The sequence below is a fragment of the Bos indicus genome, chromosome 10, assembly GCF_029378745.1.
Source record: "Bos indicus isolate NIAB-ARS_2022 breed Sahiwal x Tharparkar chromosome 10, NIAB-ARS_B.indTharparkar_mat_pri_1.0, whole genome shotgun sequence".
Taxonomy (NCBI): domain Eukaryota; kingdom Metazoa; phylum Chordata; class Mammalia; order Artiodactyla; family Bovidae; genus Bos; species Bos indicus.
In genome coordinates, this window is record NC_091769.1 from 3025867 (window position 1) to 3049589 (window position 23723).

The 23723-nt window shown below is 41.7% G+C and overlaps 1 protein-coding gene and 1 pseudogene across 1 annotated transcript in view; both read left to right on the top strand.

Annotated features, from left to right (window-relative positions):
- LOC139185182 (E3 ubiquitin-protein ligase RNF138 pseudogene) overlaps positions 1-5066 on the top strand; it is a 53560-nt pseudogene extending 48494 nt beyond the window's left edge.
- KCNN2 (potassium calcium-activated channel subfamily N member 2) overlaps positions 1-23723 on the top strand; it is a 503725-nt gene that overhangs the window by 48498 nt on the left and 431504 nt on the right. The window lies entirely within an intron of this gene.

A 23723-nucleotide genomic window follows, 5' to 3' on the forward strand; every position in this document is an offset into this window, starting at 1 on the left:
TGCACAAAAGTGTTTTTATGTATGTAGAATCAGTGTCACCACCTCTCATATCAAGAAAAGGAATACTAACACCTCCATGGGCCTCCTCTTTGTTCCCTCCAGTCAGCAACCTCCATAAAAGGACTCACTATTCTAAGAACTTCTATCAATATGGATTGGTTTGTCTGTTTTAGAACTTAATATAAATGGAACGTTAGAAAATGGACTCTACTATTTTTGCCCTTTTTAGCTCAAGATTATGTCTGTGAGATTTATAGATGTTTCATGTTGCAGTGCTTTGATCTCTTTCATTGCCATGTGATATTCCATTGCTTGAATTGTTGTTTTTTTTTTTTTTTTTACAATTTATCCATTCTACAGTTCTCAGTTCAGTTCGGTCGCTCAGTCGTGTCCGACTCTTTGCGACCCCATGAACTGCAGCACGCCAGGCCTCCAGTTCTCAGTTTTTTAAATTAGAAAGAATGCTGAAATAAGGATTCTTTTACAAGTATTCTGTTGTACATGTACATTCATTGGTGTAGAGTATATCTCTGGGAATGGAATTGCTAGCACATAGGATTTACATATGTACAGTTTTGGTCTATACTGAGTTGCCAAAAAGTTTTCCCAAGTGATAATATGAATTTCAAAATTATTGTAATTTAAAATCATAACAGCAATATATGAGAGCTGTTGGTACTCCACATCTTCACAAACACTTGGTATTGTTCTGTTTTATTTTAAACTGTTTTCGCAAGTGCATAACAGATTTTATTGTTAGTTTATTTTAAATTTCCTGGATGACTAATGAAATTAAGTATCTTTATATTTGTTTATTGGTCATTTGAATATTTTTTGGGGGTGAAATTCCTGTTCTGTACTTAAACTCTTTTAAAAATGCCTGCTTTCTTTGACTGATTTATACAATATCTTTATATATTCTATAAGTCTTTATTCAGATATCTGTATTGAAAGCATCTTCTACTTTGTGGTATATCTTCTTATTCTCTTAACAGTAACTTTTTATGTACAGGTGTTTTATATTTTAATGGAATCCAACTTATCAACCTTTTTGTTTGTGCTTGATGCTACTTCTCTCTTGTTTAAGAATCTTTCACAGGTCACGAAGCAACAGTTAGAACTGGACATGGAACAACATAGGAACTGGACATAGGAAAAGGAGTACGTCAAGGCTGTATATTGTCACCCTGCTTATTTAACTTATATGCAGAGTACATCATGAGAAATGCTGGGCTGGAGGAAGCACAAGCTGGAGTTAAGATTGCCGGGAGAAATATCAATAACCTCAGATATGCAGATGACACCACCCTTATGGCAGAAAGTGAAGAAGAACTAAAGAGCCTATTGTTGAAAGTGAAAGAGGAGAGTGAAAAAGTTGGCTTAAAACTCAACATTCACAAAACTATGATCATAGCATTCAGTTCCATCACTTCATGGGAAATAGATGGGGAAACAGTGACAGACTTTATTATTTTGGGCTCCAAAATCACTGCTAATGGTGACTGTGATGAAATTAAAAGACACTGACTCCTTGGAAAGAATGTTATGACCAACCTAGACAGCATATTAAAAAGCAGAGACATTGCATTGCCAACAAAGGTCCATCTAGTCAAGGCTATGGTTTTTCCAGTAGTCATGTATGGATGTGAGAGTTGTACTGTGAAAAAAGCTGAGCACCAAAGAATTGATGCATTTGAACTGTGGTGTTGCAGAAGACTCTTGAGAGTCCCTTGGACTGCAAGGAGATCCAACCAGTCCATCCTAAAGGAGACCAGTCCTGTGTGTTCATTGAAAGGACTGATGCTGAAGCTGAAACGCCACTACTTTGGCCACGTGATGCGAAGAGCTGACTCACTGGGAAAACCCTGATGCTGGGAAAGCTTGAAGGTGGGCGAGGGAGGGGAAGACAGAGGATCAGAGGTTAGGATACCATCACAGACTCAATGGACATGAGTTTGAGTAGACTGCAGGAGGTGGTGATGGACAGGGAGGCCTGGCGTGCTGCAGTCCATGGGGTTGCAAAGAGTCAGACACTGCTGAGTGACTGAACTGAACTGATGTCCTGACAGAGCAGAGGAGTAGAGAATCCAGGCAGTTGGGGCAAAAACTCGCCACCAAGGATCTGCCAGCTTCTGCCATGACCTCTCGAGGCTCCCAGATGGCTCAGTGCTGAAGAACCTGCCTCCAAGCGGGAGACGCAACTGTGATCCCTGGGTCAGGAAGATCCCCTGGAGAAGGAAGTGACAACCCATTCAAGCATTCTTGCCTGGAAAATCCCTTGGACAGAGGAGCCTGGCATTCTATATTCCTTGGGGTGGCAAAGATTTGGATACAACTGAGTGACTAACTAGAAACTACAAAGCATATTCTGTCAAGGGGTGGGATTTCTACCAGTACTGCAGCTCTTGAACTTGGAGGGACACAAGGAAGCAGACAGTACTGGACAAGATATAAAAGACACAGATCTTAGAAATAACAATTGTCCACAAGTTGTTAGCACTAGGGCAGAAATTTCAAACAGAAGGATTAGGATAAGAGTCATAGATAGCAGGATTCATGCAGGGGGTCAGAACCCTGGTCACCCACTATTTTGGCCACTGCCCCTGTGGTTTCCTTCATCCCCATACCCCACCATGGGTGAGGAGCTCTCTGTGGCCTCATCCTATATCAAGGATGTTTTCTTCTGCCCCGTCTGTCAGGAGGTGTTCACAACTCCCATGTATACTGTGACCTGTCTGCACGTTTTCTGTAGAAAATGTTTCCTGACTGCAATGAGAGAAAGTGGAATATACTGTCCCTTCTGTCGTGGAAATGTAACTAGGAGAGAGAGAGAGTGTCCTGAATGGGCCTTAGACCTTGAAAATATCATGAGGAAATTTTCTGGTAGCTGCAGATGCTGTGCAAAACAGATTCAATTCTATTGCATGAGACATCATTACAAATCTCATAAGAAGTATTGAGATGAATATGGTGTTTCTTCTGTCATTCCAAACTTTCAGATCTCTCAAAATTCAGTATGGAACAGTAATAAGACTGAAACATCCACACCTGACAACACAGAATCTTACCAAGAGAACACAAGCTCTTCTGGGCATCCCACTTTAAAGTGTCCTTTGTGTCAAGAATCAAATATGATGAGAGAGCATTTCCTGGATCACTGTGACAGTGATCACCTTTCAGAATGCTTCCTGGGATGTGTCCTATTTGTGTATCTCTTCCTTGGGTAGATCTAGCCAGATTACTCGAAATTTTGTTAGTCATCAAAATCAAAAGACATCAGTTTGATTACGGAGAATTTGTGAATCTTCAGCTAGATGAGGAAACTAGCTATCAAAATGCTGTTGAAGAATCTTTTAAAATAAACATCTGAAGGCTGTAGATGTCTGCATCTTTGTACCTGAAAGTGCCATCTTTAGGGAGAAAACTTTATGAAGTCATTGTTTCAATAAGTTGATGTATATATTAATAAAATTGAAAGTGAAAGTGGCTCACTCGTGTTCGAGTCTTTGTGACCCCATGGACTATACAGTCCATGGAATTCTCTAGGCCACAATACTAGAGTGGGTAGCCATTCCTTTCTCCAGGGGATCTTACCAACCCAGGGATTGAACCCAGGTCTCCAGCATTGCAGGTGTATTCTTTACCAGCTGAGCCACAAGGGAAGCCCAAGAATACAGGAGTGGGCAGACTATTACTTCTCCAGCAGATCTTCCCAAACCAGGAATTGAACTGGGGTCTCCTGCATTGCAGGCAGATTCTTTACCAACTGAGCTATGAGGGAAGCCTATAGTTCAGTCTATTGTTTTAGTATTTTTAATTGAAAAATAAAGGTGGGTCATCTAAAAACAAATTCTTTTGATAAGTTAAAAGTTAAAACTTACAATATTATCTTGTAATGCTGAAAAGAGAATCCCTTTTGTTTTTATCTTACATTCAGTTCAGTTGTTCAGTCATGTATGACTCTTTGTGACCCCATGGACTGCAGCACACCAGGCCTCCCTGTCCATCACCAACTCCCGGAGTCTACCCAAACTCATGTCCATCAAATCGGTGATGCCATCCAACCATCTGATCCTCTGTCGTCCCCTTCTTCTCCTGCCTTCAATCTTTCCCAGCATCAGGGCTTTTCAAATGAGTCCACTGTTCGCATCAGGAGGCCAAAGTATTGGAGTTTCAGTTTCAGCATCAGTCAATCCAATGAACACTCAGGACTGATCACCTTTAGGATGGACTGGTTGGATCTCCTTGCAGTCCAAGGGACTCTCAAGCGTCTTCTACAACACCACAATTCAAAAGCATCAATTCTTTATAGTCCAACTCTCACCCAGAAAAAAAGCATAGCCTTGACTAGATGGATCTTTGTTGGCAAAGTAATGTCTCTGCTTTTTAATATGCTGTCTAGGTTGGTCATAACCTTCCTTCCAAGAGTAAGCATCTTTTAATTTCATGGCTGCAATCACCATCTGCAGTGAATTTGGAGCCCAAATGAACAAAGTCTGCCACTGTTTCCCCATCTATTTGTCATGAAGTGATGGGACCAGATGCTATGATCTTAGTTTTCTGAATGTTGAGCTTTAAGCCAACTTTTTCACTCTCCACTTTCACTTTCATCAAGAGGCTCTTTAGTTCTTCTTCACTTTCTGCCATAAGGGTGGTGTCATCTGCATATCTGAGGTTATTGATATTTCTCCCGGCAATCTTGATTCCAGCTTGAGCTTCATCCAGCCCAACATTCCTCATGATGTACTCTGTATATAAGTTAAATCAGCAGGGTGACAATATACAGCCTTGACATGCTCCTTTTCCTATTTGGAACCAGTCTGTTGTTCCATGTCCAGTTCTAACTTTTGCTTCCTGACCTGCATATAGGTTTCTCAGGAGGCAGGTCAGGTAGTCTGGTATTCCCATCTCTTTCAGAATTTTCCACAGTTTATTGTGATCCACACAGTCAAAGGCTTTGGCATAGTCAATAAAGCAGAAATAGATGTTTTTCTGGAACTCTCTTGCTTTTTCAATGATCCAGCAGATGTTGGCAATTTGATCTCTGGTTTCTCTGCCTTTTCTAAAACCAGTCTGAACATCTGGAAGTTCATAGGTCACGTATTGTTGAAGCCTTGCTTATAGAATTTTAAGCATTACGTTAGTAGCATGTGAGATGAGTGCAATTGTGTGGTAGTTTGAGCATTCTTTGGCATTGCCTTTCTTAAGGATTGGAATGAAAACTGACCTTTTCCAGTCCTGTGACCACTGCTAAATTTTCCAAATTTGCTGGCATATAGAGTGCAGAACTTTCACAGCATCATCTTTTAGGATTTGAAATAGCTCAAGTGGAGTTCCATCACCTCCACTAGCTTTGTTCGTAGTGATGCTTCCTAAGGCCCACTTGACTTCACATTCCAGGATGTCTGGTTCTAGGTGAGTGATCACACCATCGTGATTATCTGGGTCATGAAGATCTTTTTTGTACAGTTCTTCTGTGTATTCTTGCCACTGCTTTTGTTAGGTCCATACCATTTCTGTCCTTTTTTGAGCCTGTCGTTGCATGACATGTTCCCTTGGTATCTCTAATTTTCTTGAAGAGATCTCTAGTCTTTCCCATCCTATTGTTTTCCTCTATTTCTTAGCATTGATTGCTAAGGAAGGCTTTCTTATCTCTCCTTGCTATTCTTTGAAACTCTTTATTCAAATGGGTATATCTTTCCGTTTCTCCTTTGCTTTTTGCTTCTCTTCTATTGACAGCTATTTGTAAGACCTTCTCAGACAGCCATTTTGCTTTTTTGCATTTCTTCTTGGGGATGGTTTTTATCCCTGTCTCCTGTACAATGTCAAGAATCTCCACTCATAGTTCATCAGGCACTCTTGCCTATCATATCTAGTCCCTTAAATCTATTTCTTAATTCCACTGTATAATCATAAGGGATTTGATTTAGGTCATACCTGAGTGGTCTAGTGGTTTTCCCCATTTTCTTCAATTTAAGTCTGAATTTGGCAATAAGGATTTCATGATCTGAGCCACAGTCAGCTCCCCGTCTTGTTTTTGCTGACTGTATAGAGCTTCTCCATCTTTGGCTACAAAGAATATAATCAATATGATTTTGGTGTTGGCCATCTGGTGATGTCCATGTGTAGAGTCTTCTCTTGTGTTTTTGGAAGAGAGGATTTTCTATGACCGGTGTGTTCTCTTGGCAAAACTCTATTAGCCTTTGCCCTGCTTCACTCTACTCCAAGGCCAAATTTGCCTGTTACTCCAGGTGTTTCTTGACTTTGTACTTTTTCATTCCAGTCCCCTATAATAAAAAAGGCATCTTTTTTGGGTATTAGTTTTAAAGGGTCTTATAGGTCTTCATTGGAGAAGGCAATGGCACCCCACTCCAGTACTCTTGCCTGGAAAATCCCATGGACAGAGGAGCCTGGTAGGCTGCAGTCCACGGGGTCGCTAAGAGTCGGACACGACTGAGCGACTTCCCTTTCACTTTTCACTTTCATTCATTGGAGAAGGAAATGGCAACCCACTGCAGTGTTCTTGCCTGGAGAATCCCAGGGACAGGGGAGCCTGGTGGGCTGTCATCTCTGGGGTCGCACAGAGTCGGACATGACTGAAGCGACTTAGCAGCAACAAAGGTCTTCATAGAACCGTTCAAGTTCAGCTTCTTCAGCATTATTGGTCAGGGCATAGACTTGCATTACCGTAATACTGAATGGTTTGCCTTGGAAATGAACAAAGATCATTCTGTCATTTTTGAGATTGCATCCAAGTGCTGCATTTTGGACTCTTTTGTTGACTATGATGCTACTCCATTTCTTCTAAGGGATTCCTGCCCACGGTAGTAGATATAATGGTCATCTGAGTTAAATTCACCCATTCCAGTCCATCTTAGTTGCTGATTCCTAGAATGTCGACGTTCGCTCTTGCCATCTCCTGTTTGACCACATTCAGTTTGCGTTGATTCATGGACCTAACATTCTAGGTTCCTATGCAATATTGCTCTTTACAGCATTGGACTTTACTTCCATCACCAGTCACATCCGCATCTCGGTGTTGTTTCTGCCTTGGCTCCCTCCCTTCATTCTTTCTGGAGTGATTTCTCCACTGATCTCAAATAGCATATTGGGCACCTACAGTCCTGGGGAGTTCCTCTTTCAGTATCCTATCATTTTGCCTTTTCATACTGTTCATGGGGTTCTCAAGGCAAGAATACTGAAGTGGTTTGCCATTCCCTTCTCCAGTGGACCACATTCTGTCAATAACTTTAGTACTTTCTTTCAAAATGTAGTACTTCCAGTATGTCACGTTAAACCATTCTGAGATTTGAGAATGTCTTTAAAGGAAAATTGTAGAGGTCATTTTGATGAAATTGTGTTTTAAAGTTTGTGGATTAGTTAAATATCATTTATTGTCTTATGTGCCTTTCATGTAAGTTTTTTTTAATTTATTTATTTTGATTGGAGGCTAATTACTTTACAATATTGTATTGGTTTTGCCATACATCAACATGAATCCGCCACGGGTGTATACGTGTTCCCAATCCTGAACCCCCCTCCCACCTCCCTCCCCATATCATCCCTCTGGGTCATCCCAGTGCACCAGCCCCAAGAATCCTGTATCCTGCATCGAACCTGGACTAGTGATTTGTTTCTTATATGATATTATACATGTTACAATGCCATTATCCCAAATCATCCCACCCTCTCTCTCATGTAAGTTTTTTGTAAGGAAAATATTGACTTTCTTTGCTGTTATCTGGGAGCTCCTCAGTATGGAAATCTTTGTTTAAAACCTCCCATCCTTTGATCAGTTGTTTAGGAATAGGGATTGGCTTTACAGGTACACAGTTCAAATTAATGAGACAGTCCTTGTTTTTAATATGCAGATGGCTGAATTGGGGTAAGGGAAGAAACTGTGTTGATAATTTATACCTAAATTTCATAGTACCACTTAACAGGCCTCAGCAGTTACAATTTATGTTGTTAAACAGAGTCTTATTTCAGATGCATTGCTTTATTTTTCAATTAAGCATGGTTTTTTCCTTAAAAAAAAAATCATAGATCTTATGCCTAAATTACAAGGTCAAGACAAGCTTAGCTGAATTCTGGAGTGCCTGAGATTCCCAAGTCCTTCAATTTCCCTTGCCCTTGGACAGCATTGAGTCTAGAAACTGGAATGAAATTAAATCCACAGTTATGAGGAGAAGGAGCTTTAGAAACACCCTGATCTGTTGTCTGGTAACTCCTCTGAGGCCTCAGGGAAATTGCAAGGGAAGCAGCCTCCCTTTTAGCTTCCCTTTTTCTCTCTTTGACATACTGTCTCCAGGGCCTAAATATATTTCCCCCAGCTCCCAAGGGCTTTTCTATTTTAAGCCTTCTTTCAAATAGTGGAATAAAAGGCCTTGTGCCTTAGTCTTGGAATTTCAAATATTCTGGGAGAGGTAGAAGGGTTCCATAGGAAAGTAATATCCTGAATCTATATCTTTCTGAAATTGTATCTCCAGAGGGCTACTTATCCTTCAATAAAAGGTCACCTGTTCATCACCCACTGAAGAGTTATTTGTGGGGCATCTATTGGTGCTATGAACTGTGTTACTTCTAGAATGAGACTGAGAAAAATGCACATTATTCCCGCCTTTAAGATTGTTTAGTCTAGTGAAGCGTCAGACTTATCAGTGGACACATATCATGGACACATAGCAAACTTAGGTCTCTAATTTGGGCACAGAGCAGGAGACACATATCCTGATTATGGGTCATAGCAGAGGAATGGGCTTGGTCACAAAGATTGTTTTATGCCCTGTTGAGGATTTTATTGTTCCTAAAACATTTTCAGGATGGAAGAGACATTTTAGTTTTAGAAGATCACTTTGCCTACAGAGTCCAGAATGGACTGAAGAGGAGGCAAGTGTGAATTCAGGGAGAGCAGTAGGATGGATATTGCAGAAACAGATAACGTAGGCTGGACTAGAGTGGAGCCACTGGAAATACAGAAAACAAGTGTGAAAGATATTTTAGGACATGTAGATCAGCAGACCCTAATGCGACAGTGCTTTGTGGTTTGCACAGCAGGGTGGATGGTAGTTCTCGTCCCTGAGGCAGACATCCCTGGAGGATGCCATGCGTTTTAGCAGAGGAGGACATAGGAAAAGTTCATGAGTTAAAGTTTAAATTGGTGGATTTTGAGAGGCATTTGAAATGTCCAAAAGGAAATATCAGGTTGCAGTTGCTAGATGAGTCCAGCATTCAGAGTAAAGGCTGTAGGTCCTCTTGATAACACTTGACAATTCCTGGGCATGAATGATATCACCCAGAGATGAGCATAGAATGAGAAATACAGAGCAATAGATGAACACAATGCCACGTACATCTAAAAAAAGCTTCTGGGCCACATGGGCTTTGGCAAAAACACATTGATCTAATTTGATCTTTTTTCCCACCAATTCTTTACAGTGACTTTGGGCCTGTACCATTTCTCTGTAAATATGTAAACTGAAGAAAGCAGTTAATCTCAAAGGACTATACATTTAAATAGTATTTTTTAATATATATATTACAAACCTAGAAACTGAAAATGCAAATGAGTATGTGGATGGAGAAAGGGAAAGTATCTATATTAAAAGTTTTTCCAGAACTGAATTAAAATAATTTATGAAAAGATGAGTAATACCAGTTTTGTGCCTCAGAGTGAGGGCATATTGCTTTGCAGTGTGTACATGGTGATGGCACCTCACTCCATACTTAGTGCAGAGAAAATAATTCCTCTTATTGGATAATTTCTTTAATACCTGAAAATTTGAAAGGCAGAATTTAATTAATCAACATCTAAATTGCTTGATATTTTGATTTCAAATTCTGAGACAGGGAATGCACTCCTAAGGAAGCAGAGGGAATCAGGACTTAATGAAGTCTCAGTGAACAGGCAGGAACCTTATGGACCCATTGAAGATAGTCTCCTTGGAGGATTTTGTAAAAGTTTAAAAAAGTTTTTCTCTGCTTTGAAGGTATCTGATAGGACCATTTTATGACCATTACTTGGAATATTCTCAATATCTAATCAATTTGAAGTTCTTTCTCATGTCTAGTCCATTTCTTTCTTGCTTCCCTTTAAGGCATTTCTTCTTATTCAAAATGACCAGCAGCTGCCTAGAATCTTTCATTTAATAATTCTTCATATAAGTAAGGAGATTAATGAAGTCAGCTCTCAGTCTCATCATCTGAGTTAAAATCACCAATTGAACAAGTGGTGTGTCATTGCACACTTAATGTGGTGTGCGAGGTGGGAGTGTGCTCAGTCGTGTCTGGCTCTTTGTGACCCCATGGACTGTAGTCCACCAGGTTCCTCTGTCCATGGGATTCTCTAGTCAAGAATACTGGAATGGGTTGCCATTTCTTCTTGCAAGGGATCTTCCCGACCAACCCACAGATCAAACCCATGTCTCCTATAGTGGCAGGTGGATTCTTTACCACTCAAACCACCTGGTTTGATGAGAAAAAAGTAAAGATGCCTAGACAACCAATGTTGACACCAGGGGAAACAACTTCAGCCATCCAACCCTTTTCTCAAAAGTCCCTTTTCTAAGCCCTCAGTATATATTTTTTTGTCTTCTGGTTTTTCTATTGATTTGGAGGGATTAGAAATAGAAATGAAGAAGGATGGTTCTGTCTGTATATGAAAAGTTAAATGGATGCAGACCCTTCCTGTTATGCTTGATCACATTGGTGGAATTCATTTGCTCCCTTAACAGATGCTTATTCAGCCCCTAGATTGTGCCAGGCACTGTTAAAAGTTCTAAGGCTATAACTGAGAAAGTAAAACAAACAATTGAAATGTATTTTTCCTCATGGACCACGAATATGATGGAATGATTGTAGGGGTGAGTCTAAAAATTGGAAACTGGATTCTTCCTTGGTAATTACACCTACAGTTGACCCATCACTGTTATCGGTTTTATAATCAGTTGTTCAAACAAAATTAATTGAGTCTACTCATGCTAGGTGTAGGGTTCGCGTGGAACTTGTAATTTGCTAAGAAGAGGAAGTCCAAACATAGATCACTGCATGACAACCTAAGGCAATCAAGAGATTTTTGCAAGGCAGCACAAGATTAACAGCTGACTGCATGGCTCAGATTCTCAGGAGTATTTGCTAAATTATGTCATGAAATATTTTTTTCTTTCACAATGTTGGTTGGTGGAATAGACATAATGTAAAAATAATTTGATGTCTGCTTTCATTGCTATCAACTAATAGGATCTCTGTGGCAACATGACATGAAGTTCTAATTCTCCTTCCTTTTGGGAATCTCTTTGCTCTGAATCCATTTAGTTGTATGTCAAGCTTTCATTAAATTCACTGAACCTAGTGATTATTCCATATGGTTGTTTGTTAAATGTATGCTTCCAGCTGCAGAATTTGGATAATAATCTAGATGTTCAAGGATACTTCACACATTTGTAATTTATGCAAATAATCCTTTTCTTTGTTAACTTGTCCTTGAAACAAACCAACCATTTGTCACCTGTGTGATGCTTGTGTTATTCCTCAGACTCTGGCTGACATTGGGCAAATTATGAAGACAACAGATTAACTTTCTTTGCTGTGGGTTAGCTACTGGGAATCTTGCATGAAGACATCTGAATATATGAGGCTGATGATAAAGCCTTTGTGAAAAACATGCCTAATGACTTGGGTAACTTCCATCATCCTTTATGGAAGATGACATTGATGCTGATGTTACCTTGGAAACGTTAGATTCTCTTTATAACTGTTCTTGACAGCCAGACTTCAAAAATGTTGCCTTGTTTGAATCATGGTATGCTATCATTTGGGAATGTTGGTACATTGTGGAGAAGAAAAAAAGGCATTATTAAAAGTGAAGATAATAGTAGACAGCTTTCAGGTGGGGTGCCACCAACTGATGAACCCACCCTGTCTTTTGTGTTTGATCCTATATTTTTGAGGAATGGGCCATACAACTTTCTACTAATGTAAGCCCCTGCGCTCATGGCAATATCTCTTGGATCAAGTAGTAGAGAAACGTGTGCTCATTGCAGTCTTGGTCCTTTGGAACTGGATAGAGGCTGTAACAACAAAACGTACTATATTCTGCCATGGGAATGAGGGAATTGAGAATGTAGACCTGTGGAGAATGAGAAAAATGAAGCAGAAGGCAGAGAATAGAGGAGATAGGGGATAGGGGACAGTCTTATCCATCCCACTTCCTTCCAGTTGATGTGACTATGAAACGATCATCAGGAGCCAAGATAGGAAGTCAGTCTTCCCACAAATCAGGAAATCAGTGGCTTCATTGCTAGAGAAAGGGAGAATGAATATTAAGGCAATGAAGTGATGGATTTCCTCTATAGTCAGAGACATGAAAGGAGAATTTTTGAACAATTGGAAGTTTCCTTTAAAAATTTTTTTTTCTTGTAGGCTATTTGCTCTACAGTATTGTGCCATGCCTCAACATGAATCACTCACAGGTGTACACGTGTTCCCTTCCTCCAGAACCTCCCCTCCCACCTCCCACCCCATCCTCGTCCCACACCTCTAGGTTGTCACAGAACACTGGGTTGAGCTCCCTGTGTCACACAGCAGATTCCTCCTTGCTCTTTTACGGGTGGTAAAGTCCACGTCTCCATGCTACTGTCAGTGTATCCGCCCTCTGCCTCCCACACTGTGCCCACAAGCCTGATTTTTATGTCTGTGTCTCCATGGCTGCCCTGCAAATAGGTTTATTAGTACCAGCTTTCTTATCTGATGAAAGTGACCCACACATTATAAGAGGAATCATCGTAAAATTTTTATTTTTTAAAGAATTGTTAAATGTGAAGAATAAGGCAAATCATTATTTTCTTTATCACTGTTAATTTCATGATCATTTGACCAGGATCAGGTTGAAATTTGGTTCATATGGTGTGTGAAGAAAAGGCTCACTGAGAAATGATACCAGAAGAGAGTTGGTATTTACCTGCTTGAGTAAATACTTTAGGAGGCAGTTTAGCAATATGTTACTTCATACAAATATAACTAATACATATAAATGTGTCTTTCTGCTACATTTTGAAACTTAAAATGATATTTAGTAAATCAAACTCACTGGCATTCTCCTCCTCCCCAGCTATTTGAATTTGGTAAATTTCTACATGGACTTCATCCATTTTTCACCCTCTGGCAAGTAGTAGTGAAACTGAGTCCCTGTTAAAAACAGAGTTCCTCTGCTGAGTTTAAGGCTAACATCTCTGTCCAAAACATTCTTCCTTTTCTTGACCTATACCTATTCCCATCAAGATTGAGGAGTATCAGGGGAAAAGGGGGGTTTGAAACCTTATAGGTCTCTCCTGAGTACAAAAGCCCCACTCGACTTAAAAAGATGCCCAATGTGAGCGTTGTGGTTTAAGTTTTACTTGAGGCAAAATGAGGACTGCAGCCTGGGGCACAGCAGTTCAGATTGCTCTGAGAAACTGCTCCAAAGAGGCTAAGGGGTTTTGGTGAGTTCATGCAGTCACGCACTTATCTTACAAAAGGCTTTCTGCTAGTCACAAGGAGCTGATGTCACCATGAAGGCGTTTAGTGCTCTTCTAGATGGAGGAGGTGCAAGGATTGGGCTCATAAAATCAGTTCTTGAAAACCTCTAATTAGCTAAAGACCTGCTTTGCCAGTTTTCTTGGAGCATAAAGTGCCTCATTCTCCGCCCCCCCCCCCACCCCCGTGAACTCCTTTCAGGGCACGTTGCAGGTCAGCAGCTGCAGCAGCCCAGGCTTCATCCCCACGGAGGCAGATGGCAAATGCCCTTGGCAAGAGCCAGTTTGTCACCAACACCCCCCGTTTCTTGTTTGTAGAAATGAAAGACCTTAGTCTCCTGGGCCTTCCCTGAGTTCATGTGCTGGATACACAGTGAAGCCAAGCAAACCAGAACATCGGAGTCTTGAGTACAGAAAGATTTATTGCAAAGGGCAAGCAAGGAGAATGGGCAGCTTGTGCTCAGAAGACCCCAAATGTCCAATGGCTTTTAGATAAGGATTAAAGTCTAAATTAGTGGGGAGGGTGGAAGGGTGTGTGATGTTTCCGGACTCTCAGCCTTCGGGTTCTGACTAGTCTGGGTTCTGTGTGCTTGTGGTCAATATGTCATTCCCATCCTCCACCTGCTTGGGGGATTTTGGTTTCTGCAGAAACAACTCAAAAGTATACAGCAGATTGTTGGGTACTGTCCTTTAGAAGGAACTAGAAGCCCTGGGACTCTATCATCCTGATAATTAACTGCTTGAGTCTGCTCTTTGGACCTCTGGGAAGGCTGTGGTGGCTGAAGGTTTATTTATTTATTTATTTGCCTCCTACAAATAAGAAGCTGGGTGCACACAGGAACTTTGGTTCTGGGGAGGGCCCCACAGGGTTCTGTTTTGTTTCAGTAGGTGACTTTGGTTTTGAACAACTGTCGATTTACTTGTGCTGCTTAAAGAATTTTTCTTGGATTTTAGAGATGAGGATATGTCTTCATCTTTTGCTTTCCTGGATAGTTACTCGCCAGTTGGTTTGATTCATCATAAAATCGCCATCTGCTTTCGTGAGTATGAGGCCCTGTAAGGAGAGGGGCAGACATCTCTTGTTTAATAACAGTCTCTTATTACCTTCTCTGCTTCTAAGAGGGCTAGGAGGGCTCCGTGACCTTCACAGTGGTAGACATTCAGCCTGAGAAACAATGGGGGTATAAAGCATGAGCACATACCGCTAAGAGGGGCATTTAATTTCTGGCTTGATTTGTATAGGAGAGGTTGGGACATGACTTAGGCATGTTAGAAAAGCTTGCTTAAAAGTAGCTGTAGAGCTGCATGCCTAGGACCCAACTTTCTAACCTGGTCACTCTCTAACCTGGTCACTTTCACACCTGTACTGGCTATGACCACTCTGACAGTTTCAAGAACCGTTTGAACAAGGCTTATGTAGGGCATCCTGAATCTTAGCCCTTCTCCTACCTAACCCATTCTGACAGCTTTCGCAACCCTCTGAATGCCTCAGGCTTTCTTCTTCTTGTAGTAAATATGGTGAGTGTCCCAACCATCTGACACTTGGAAGTAGCCCGTGCCAGTGCTCACGGCACTGTTTCTTCCATAGCAGCAACATGCTCTTAGGGGACAACAACCTGTCTGTGAGATGACTGGACACCTCTGAAGCATCTGTTAGCCTGTGTGGATCCAGGCATCCAGAAAAGAGACAGCCCCTGGGGGCTGGAGGAAAGGAGTGGGAACATTGAGAGATGTCACTGTGAAGAGGAAGGGAAGCTTTCTGCATTGGAAGAACCACAGGAACCAAAACTGCAAATAGAAACATTGTCAGCATTCACTGAGGCCTCATGCTGTTGCAAGTCACTCTGCCCCATGTTTTTCACCTGTTACATCATTTCACCTCTGTAGATGGTGCTGTCACACTGCTACCATTCTCAGTGCTGAGGAAAGAAGCTAGGGGGTGGGGGAGTGAAGGGACCTGCCTGAAGTCACAAACTAGTCAGTGGCAGAGGCTGGAGCAGATCAGATATGACTGCCATGAGGAGGAGAGGCTGGCCCTGCACTGTGACACACAGAGCTGCCCAACACTCCTAGCCAAGCTGGCACAGTCGTACAGCTGTGGAGCTAGAGAGCTGTCAAAGGCAGGGCTTGCTTCGTAGAGTTTCCCCAGCCTGGTAAAAAGGCAAACCATTAACTCATGATTTCCAGGAGCCTGGACGCTGTGGGGAGATCCTTGGAGTTCATCCCCCATCCGCCATCTTCCCCAGTCATTCACAGCACATTAACATACCAACAGTAACACTCAAATAGACACGTACATTCTTAAGTTGCTGGAAATGCAGATATGTGAAGCAAAGTCATCCATCCATACCTACTGTATGACCTTGGTCTGTTAAGCGAAATCCAGACCAGCTTTTCCAGGCTCTGGATAATGGTGTCCTTCTCACTTTCCCACGGGAACATCTGGCTTCCTATCCCTCACGCCCTCTCTATTTCCACTCTGTGCCTCGGGCATTCTAATCTCCCCCCTTCCTCCTCTATGACTGGTCATGTCTCCCCTCTGCTCAGGGCTCAATTTAATATATGCATATTCTAAAAAGCTCTTGGTATGGATTGAGGTACCTTTTCCTCTCCAATTTTTCTGAACAATATACATTTGCTCCAGTTTTTGAAAATAGCAGAAATCGTCCTTGAAATCTATTATAAAGCTCCAAAAAGACTTCAACATGAAGCAAAATGATAGGTGGCCATGCTGATGGAGAGGTGGAGCTGTTTAGTATAGGGTTTGAGGACAGTTGAGCTGCTGCAGATAATTGTCATAATTTCCATTTCCATTGGAAAATGGAAAGTCCCCAAAAGCAAAAACATGTACACAGTGGCAAAGCTGTTTGTTTATTCAAGAAAGAGTATATAAGGACTCCATGCCAGTAAAGGTCAAAAGTAGCTATTTTAAAATGAACTTCATTTAGGGTAGCACTGTGGTCTTTGATCATCATTTAGTCAGGAAATTGTAGAGTTTTAAAATACCCAAATATTATGGAAATGAACCTGTGTTCTGAGGTTTCATTAAATTATGTTTAAGTTCATTTTTCATGTGGAAAACACGCTTCAGGCTTCAATATGATGAATTGTTTCCTCCCGTTGACAGTGGTGGAGGAAGGTAATTTAGTGTGCCTGCTGCAGTCCTCATGGTTTCCTCCCCTTTTATTCTGGGCTGTTGTGATTAATAGGATTACATTGGAGTGATCACAGTTGCCTGTTTGTTTATCCCATCACTGAGGTCAGTGCTGAGGCTCTTATTTCAGGGTTCTTTAGGTTGTGAGATCTAGTTTTCATGTTCATAATGTCATAAACTTTTGCTGTATCATCACCACTGTGCAATGTTGAACTGAGCTAAGTGAACTCTCAGAGTCATATCCATGTTATAGGAATTTGATCATTTATCTGGAAAGTATTGACTGAGCACTGCTGGTGAGTGATACCTTACACTGTGCTGAGGAAATCAAGGCTACTTCACAGGGTCTAGCTGAGAATGCAGTTCATGGGGTGACAAAGAGTCAGACAAGACTGAGAGACTGAACAACCACCACCACCACCTTATACTTTGGGAACCTGATTAGTGGTATAGAGTGAGTGCTGGGGTGAAGAGGTGGAGGGGAAATGGCAAGTGAGTGGCTTTGGTTTCATCAGTAGTGAAGTAAAACAGACTAAGTGATAATTATTTTCCATGTTTAGATTGTGAAACATCTTGCCATTTGGTGGAGTGTCAAGAAATACATATGAATTAAATTTAGTTTGACATCAACTAGGAGATATAAGTTACAGGTGTATGTACAGTGTCATTCTGGATGTGTGATAGTTAAAAGTATGAGTTGCTGCATCTGGGGCAATACTGTCCTTACATTTGAGCAAGTGGGGTCCTTGTCCCAGGCCCCTGTGCCCTGACTGTACTGTCCTTGAAATGTTCTGACCTCCCCTTAAATGTTTGTGCTGGGGGCTTTGAGTGCTGCCCAGCCAGAGTACCCTGAGCCTGGTTTGGCACGTCAGTGAGCCCCAGTCTCACTTTCTCTCAGATGGAGTGCTTGCAGCTCTCTACCTTATGTGATGGGTTGACCAGATATCCGGAGGCACTGTGGCACTTACACCTGTGGAATCATCTCAGGACCTTGTGGTAGCAGGGCTCATATGAATGTGCCCTGATCCGGAAGGGTAGCCTGGGGGGATGATTATTCCTGCTGGCCAGTGCAGTGTAGTATATTTTTGTTATCTCACACAAGATTGGGGTGTCTGAATGGAGCTCACATAGAGATCATTTTGAAGAGCTTTCATGCATGTTGGACATAGAACAAGTTTAGGCCTTGGGAGTACCTTCAGGCCACCTGTATCTCTTGAGCTTGAGTCATGTATCTAGACCCATGTGTTGGCTCTTGCTTGTCCATGTCATGGCTAAAGGATCACTTCCAGTCTCCAGCACCCGAGTATGCAGGTTTGGAGGCAGATATTCTTTATCCCTGACCCCTTCCTTCTGGCACCCAGAAAAGTTGTTACACCCCTCCATAGGCTCCCTACTACATAGTGGTTTGCCCTAGAGGGAAGTTGTGCCTTTATCTGCTTGGGCATTTTGAGGCTGTTGCTCTGTGGTGCCAGTGAACCCTTCCATATGGTATCCGCTCCTGTCTCTGATCAAGATGCTGATGTCATGCTCTCCCAGGTTGCTGGACAAGGGAGAGGCCTTCCTTACCCTAAGGCAGGTACTTCTGTTGTCTTCCCCACTTGTGACAGTGTGTAAAAGACAGAGGTGAGATCAGTACACTCTAGGAAAGCTCTGGTGATGTTTTAAAGCGTTCAGAGTAGAAATAGGATTGGAGGATGCATTGTTCTATATTTATATCATACAGTTATGTACAGTAAATTTAATATGTGCTGTGTTATGCTTAGTCACTCAGTTGTGTCTGACTGTTTGCAACCCCATGGACTGTAGCCCACCAGGCTCCTCTGTCCATGGGAATTCTCCAGGCAAGAATACTGGAATGGGTTGCCATGCCCTCCTCCAGGAGATCTTACCTATGCAGTGATCAAACCCAGGTCTCCTGCATTGCAGGTGGATTCTTTACCATCTGAGCCATGAGGGAAGCCCATGAATACTGGAGTGGTAGCCTATCCCTTCTCCAGGGGAACTTCCTGACCCAGGAATTGAACTGGGGTCTCCTATATTGCAGGCAGATTCTTTACCAGCTGAGCTACCTGGGAGGCCCCAGATTACATGATCAGAAAACAAATTATCATTTGCATTTCTCTGCATCTTTTATGTAAGACTTCTTTTTGTGGACACTAGAAGTGAAGCACAATAAAAATTTCTGTGAGAGTCATCAGGAGCCAGTATTCGTGGGCAGCACAATGGATGATATAGTGTCAGGAGTAATGAAGTAACCAGCATTAAATAAGTGGAAGAAAGAAACTTCAGAGGCAAGAAGCCCTGAATTTTAAAAAATATAAAAGGTTCTGAAGAGCCATGGCACTGTGAGTAATAATAGCATGCTACCTTTTTCTCCCAGTGGGTGATAAGAAATTAGCCAGGAATGATGCATGTGACAATAAAGAACATGTGTTGGTGATTCCTCCTGGTGACTCATATGGTAAAGATTCTGCTTGCAATGTGGGAGACCCGGGTTCAGTCTCTTGGTCGGGAAGATCTCCTGGAGAAGGAAATGGCAACCCATTCCAGTATTTTTGCCTGGAAAATCTCATGGATGGAGGAGCCTGGCAGGTTACAGTCCATGCGGTCTCAAAGAGTTGGACATGACTGAGTGACAGACACACACATTACTGATTCCTGGACCCAAACAGGAAAAGTTAGTACATGGGCACTAAGAAAATAAGCTAATATGCATCTCTACTCCACCCATTATCTATCTCTTCATCAAAAAAATCATTATGACTGAGCCCATAAGTTCTGTTTTACACCTTAGAAATAAATTTGCCAGTGTTAACCATTTTAGAGAAGGATACCACAAAGTTATTTGCCAAGAGCCTCTCATGCCCTAGGGATGGCCCTCTTGGGCAGGGTAATTTATTGGTGGTACACAGGAAATAAGCTCTCTGCACTGCCCATTGGAGGATTTGTGTTGAGCTTATGGGATTCCCTGGTGGCTCAGATGGTAAAGCGTCTGACTGCAGTGCAGGAGACCCGGGTTCAATCCCTGGATCAGGAAGATCCCCTGGAGAAGGAGATGGCAGCCCACTCCAGTATTCTTCCCTGGAGAATCCCATGCATGGAGGAGCCTGGCCTACAGTCCATGGGGTCTCAAAGAGTTGGACACGACAGAGCAACTTTACTTTCAGACTCAAAGCTGGAATTTACCCTCCCCAATAAAAAGAGAAATAAGAAGCATCCTACTTCTCAACAATCAACCCTGAATATTCATCGGAAGGACTGATGCTGAAGCTGAAGCTCCCCTACTTCAGCCACCTGATGTGAAGAGCCAACTCATTGGAAAAGACCCTGATGCTGGGGCAGATTGACGACAGAAGGAGAAGGGGGTGACAGAGGATGAGATGGTTGGATGGCCTCACTGACTCAATGAACATGAGTTTGAGCAAACTCTGGAAGGATAGGGAAGCCTGGCATGCTGCAGTCCACAGGGTCTCAAAAAGTCGGGCATAACTGAACGATTGAACAACAAAAACTTCTCAGCAAGGAGAGGGAAAAAAAGTCAGGGCAGTGAGGGGGCATAGAAGAGAAGCCTGATGGGCACAGATATTGAAAGAGAAGTGGAAGCAGCTATTTAAGAATGTTAGATAAAATTAAGCTCTTAAATGGAAGGTAAAATTCCTGTATTTTAAAAATACAGGTGTATATGGAAACACAGCTTTTTCTGCAACTAGTAATAAGAACTTTTGAGGAGATGTGTCCATCCATTGCAGAGTAGACTTATGGAACAGAGAACAACATGAGAGAGATGGCTTAAAATCGACAATGCAATACAAAGATAAATTTAGATTCTAAGTGAACCAGGCAGCACTCTTTTTAATTGAGGCCATGTTTTCTTTTGTTTAGAGATCTGTTATATCTCTAATTCATTGTAATTTTCCAAATAATTCTTGAAAGATTTTTTAATCACATTTGCAAGCTCTTGTTATTCTCTTGTTCATTGTTCCTCTGCGCTTGGAGGTCTGCATATACTCAAAGGAAGCAGATGCATTCTTCGCATAGCTTCACCTATACTGAGTTGCAGTACTTAAGGAGTTAAGGTCTTTTCGTCAAATCAGAATTTCCCTCATGTTGTTTTAGGCCTTGTTCTTTTTTAGTCTTTGGTTTCTGAACACTCAGGGATTCCTGCCACTCTGCTGTGTTTCTTCTAGTGTATGCACGCCTACTTCCGGTTCATGATAAATACCTGTAAAACGTTACCCTGGTTCCTTATTTTCTACTTGTTTTTACTAATCAGAATTTTTGACCACACCAGGTCTTGTCAGTCACAAAGCTGGTCGTTCAAGTCGTCAAATCCTTATCTGCATTCTTTCTTTCCCAAGTTTTTGCAATGAAAGTGTTCTTTTATACTGAAAAGTCTGTATCATGGTAGTTAAGATGTCATAAACACTTTGTGAATATTGTAGTTTGTGAACAACATGCTGTAGGTACATATTCCTTCATTTCCTGTTAGTTTGATCTGCTAAGATGCTTACTGTAAAAAAGGACAAGAGGACACATGGGTCATAGCAAACATCCTCTTCCAACAACACAAGAGAAGACTCTACATGTGGACATTACCAGAAAGTCAATACTGAAATCACATTGATTTTATTCTTTGCAGCCAAAGATGGAGAAGCTCTATACAGTCAGCAAAACAAGACTGGGAGCTGACTGTGGCTCAGATCATGAACTCCTTATTGCTAAAGTCAGACTTAAACTGAAGAAAGAAGGGGAAACCACTAGACCATTCAGGTATGACCTAAACCAGTCCATCCTAAAGGCAATCAATCCTGGGTGTTCATTGGAAGGACTGATGTTGAAGCTAAAATTCCAATACTTTGGCCATCTGATGCAAAGAGCTGACTCATTTGAAAAGACGCTGATGCTGGGAAAGATTGAGGGCAAAAAGAGAAGGGGATGACAGAGGATGAGATGGTTGGGTGACATCACCAACTCAATGGACATGAGTTTGTGTAAACTCCAGGATTGGTGATGGGCAGGGAGGCCTGGTGTGCTGCGGTTCATGGGGTTGCAAAGAGTCAGACAGGACTGAGTGACTGAACTTAACTGAACTGAAAGGCAAAGGAGAAAAGGAAAGATATACCCATTTGAATGCAGAGTTCCAAAGAATAGCAAGGAGAGATAAGAAAGTCTTCCTCAGTGATCAATGCAAAGAAATAGAAGAAAACAATAGAATGGGAAAGACTAGAGATCTCTTCAAGAAAATTAGAGATGCCAAGGGAACTTTTCATGCAAAGATGGGCTCGCTCAATAAATGACAAAAACGGTATGGCCCTAACAGAAGCAGAGGATATTAAGAAGAGGTGGCAAGAATACACTAAAGAACTATACAAAAAAGATCTTCAGGACCCAGATAACCATGATGGTGTGATCCCTAGACTAGAGCCAGACATGCTGGAGTGTGAAGTCAAGTGGGCCTTAGGAAGCATCACTATGAACAAAGCTAGTGGAGGTGATGGAATTCCAGTTGAGCTATTTCAAATCCTAAAAGATGATGTTGTGAAATTGCTGTACTCATTATGCCAATAAATTTGGAAAACTCAGCAGTGAGCCAGGACTGGAAAAGATCAGTTTTCATTCCAGTCCCAAAGAAAGGCAAAGTCAAAGAATGTTCAAACTACCACACAGTTGCACTCATCTCACACACTAGTAAAGTAATGCTCAAAATTCTACAAGCCAGGTTTCAACAATACATGATCCGTGAACTTCCAGATGTTCAAGCTGGATTTACAAAAGGCAGAGGAACCAGAGATCAAACTGCCAACATCCGCTGGATCATAGAAAAAGCAAGAGAATACCATAAAAACATCTATTTCTGCTTTATTGACTATGCCAAAGCCTTTGACTTGTATGGATCACAGCAAACTGTGGAAAATTCTGAAACTGATAGAAATACCAGGCCACCTCACCTGCCTCCTGAGAAATCAGTCTGCAGGTCAGGAAGCAACAGTTAGAACTGGGCATGGAACAACAGATTGGTTTCAGATCAGGAATACATCAAGGCTGTTGTATCTTGTCACCCTGCTTATTTAACTTATATGCAGAGTACATCATGAGGAATGCTGGGCTGGATGAAGCACAAGCTGGAATCAAGATTTCTAGGAGAACTATCAAACACCTCAGATATTCAGATGACACCACCCTTATGGAAGAAAGTAAAGAAGAACTAAAGAGCCTCTTGTTGAAAGTGAAAGAGGATAGTGAAAAAGTACACTTAAAACTCAACATCAGAAAACCAAGATCATGGCATCCGGCCCCATCACTTCATGGCAAATAGATGGAGAAACAGTGGAAACAATGACAGGCTTTATTATTTTGGGCTCCAAGATCACCGCAGATGGTGACTGCAGCCATGAAATTAAAAGATGCTTGCTCCTTGGAAGAAAAGTTATGACCCACCTAGACAGCATATTAAAAAGCAGAGACATTGCTTTGCCAACAAAGGTCCATCTAGTCAAAGCTATGGTTTTTCCAGTAGTCATGTATGGATGTGAGAGTTGGACTATAAGGAAAGTTGAATGCCAAAGAATTGATGCTTTTGAACGATGGTGTTGGAGAAGACTCTTGAGAGTCTCTTAGACTGCAAGGGTATCAAACCAGTCAATGCTAAAGGAAATCAATCCTGAATATTCATTGGACGAAATGATGCTGAGGCTGAAACTCCAATACTTTGGCCATCTGATACAAAGAACTGCCTCACTGGAAAAGATGGTGATGCTGGGAAGGATCAAAGGCAGGAGGAGAAGGGGATGACAGAGGATGATGAGATGGTTGGATGGCATCGCCAACTCAGTGGACATGAGTTTGTGTAAACTCTGAGAGTTAGTAATGCACAGGGAAGCCTGGGGTGCTGCAGGTCCAAATCCAAAGATTTGGACAAGACTGAGCAACAGAATTCACCTGAGGCAAGATGGTAAGTAAATGGAAATTACCAAAGGGATAACTTCATATAGTTGTTTGATGTTCAAATAAAAGAAAAAGATAATAACCTTCAAATGACTCTTCATAAAAGAAGTTTT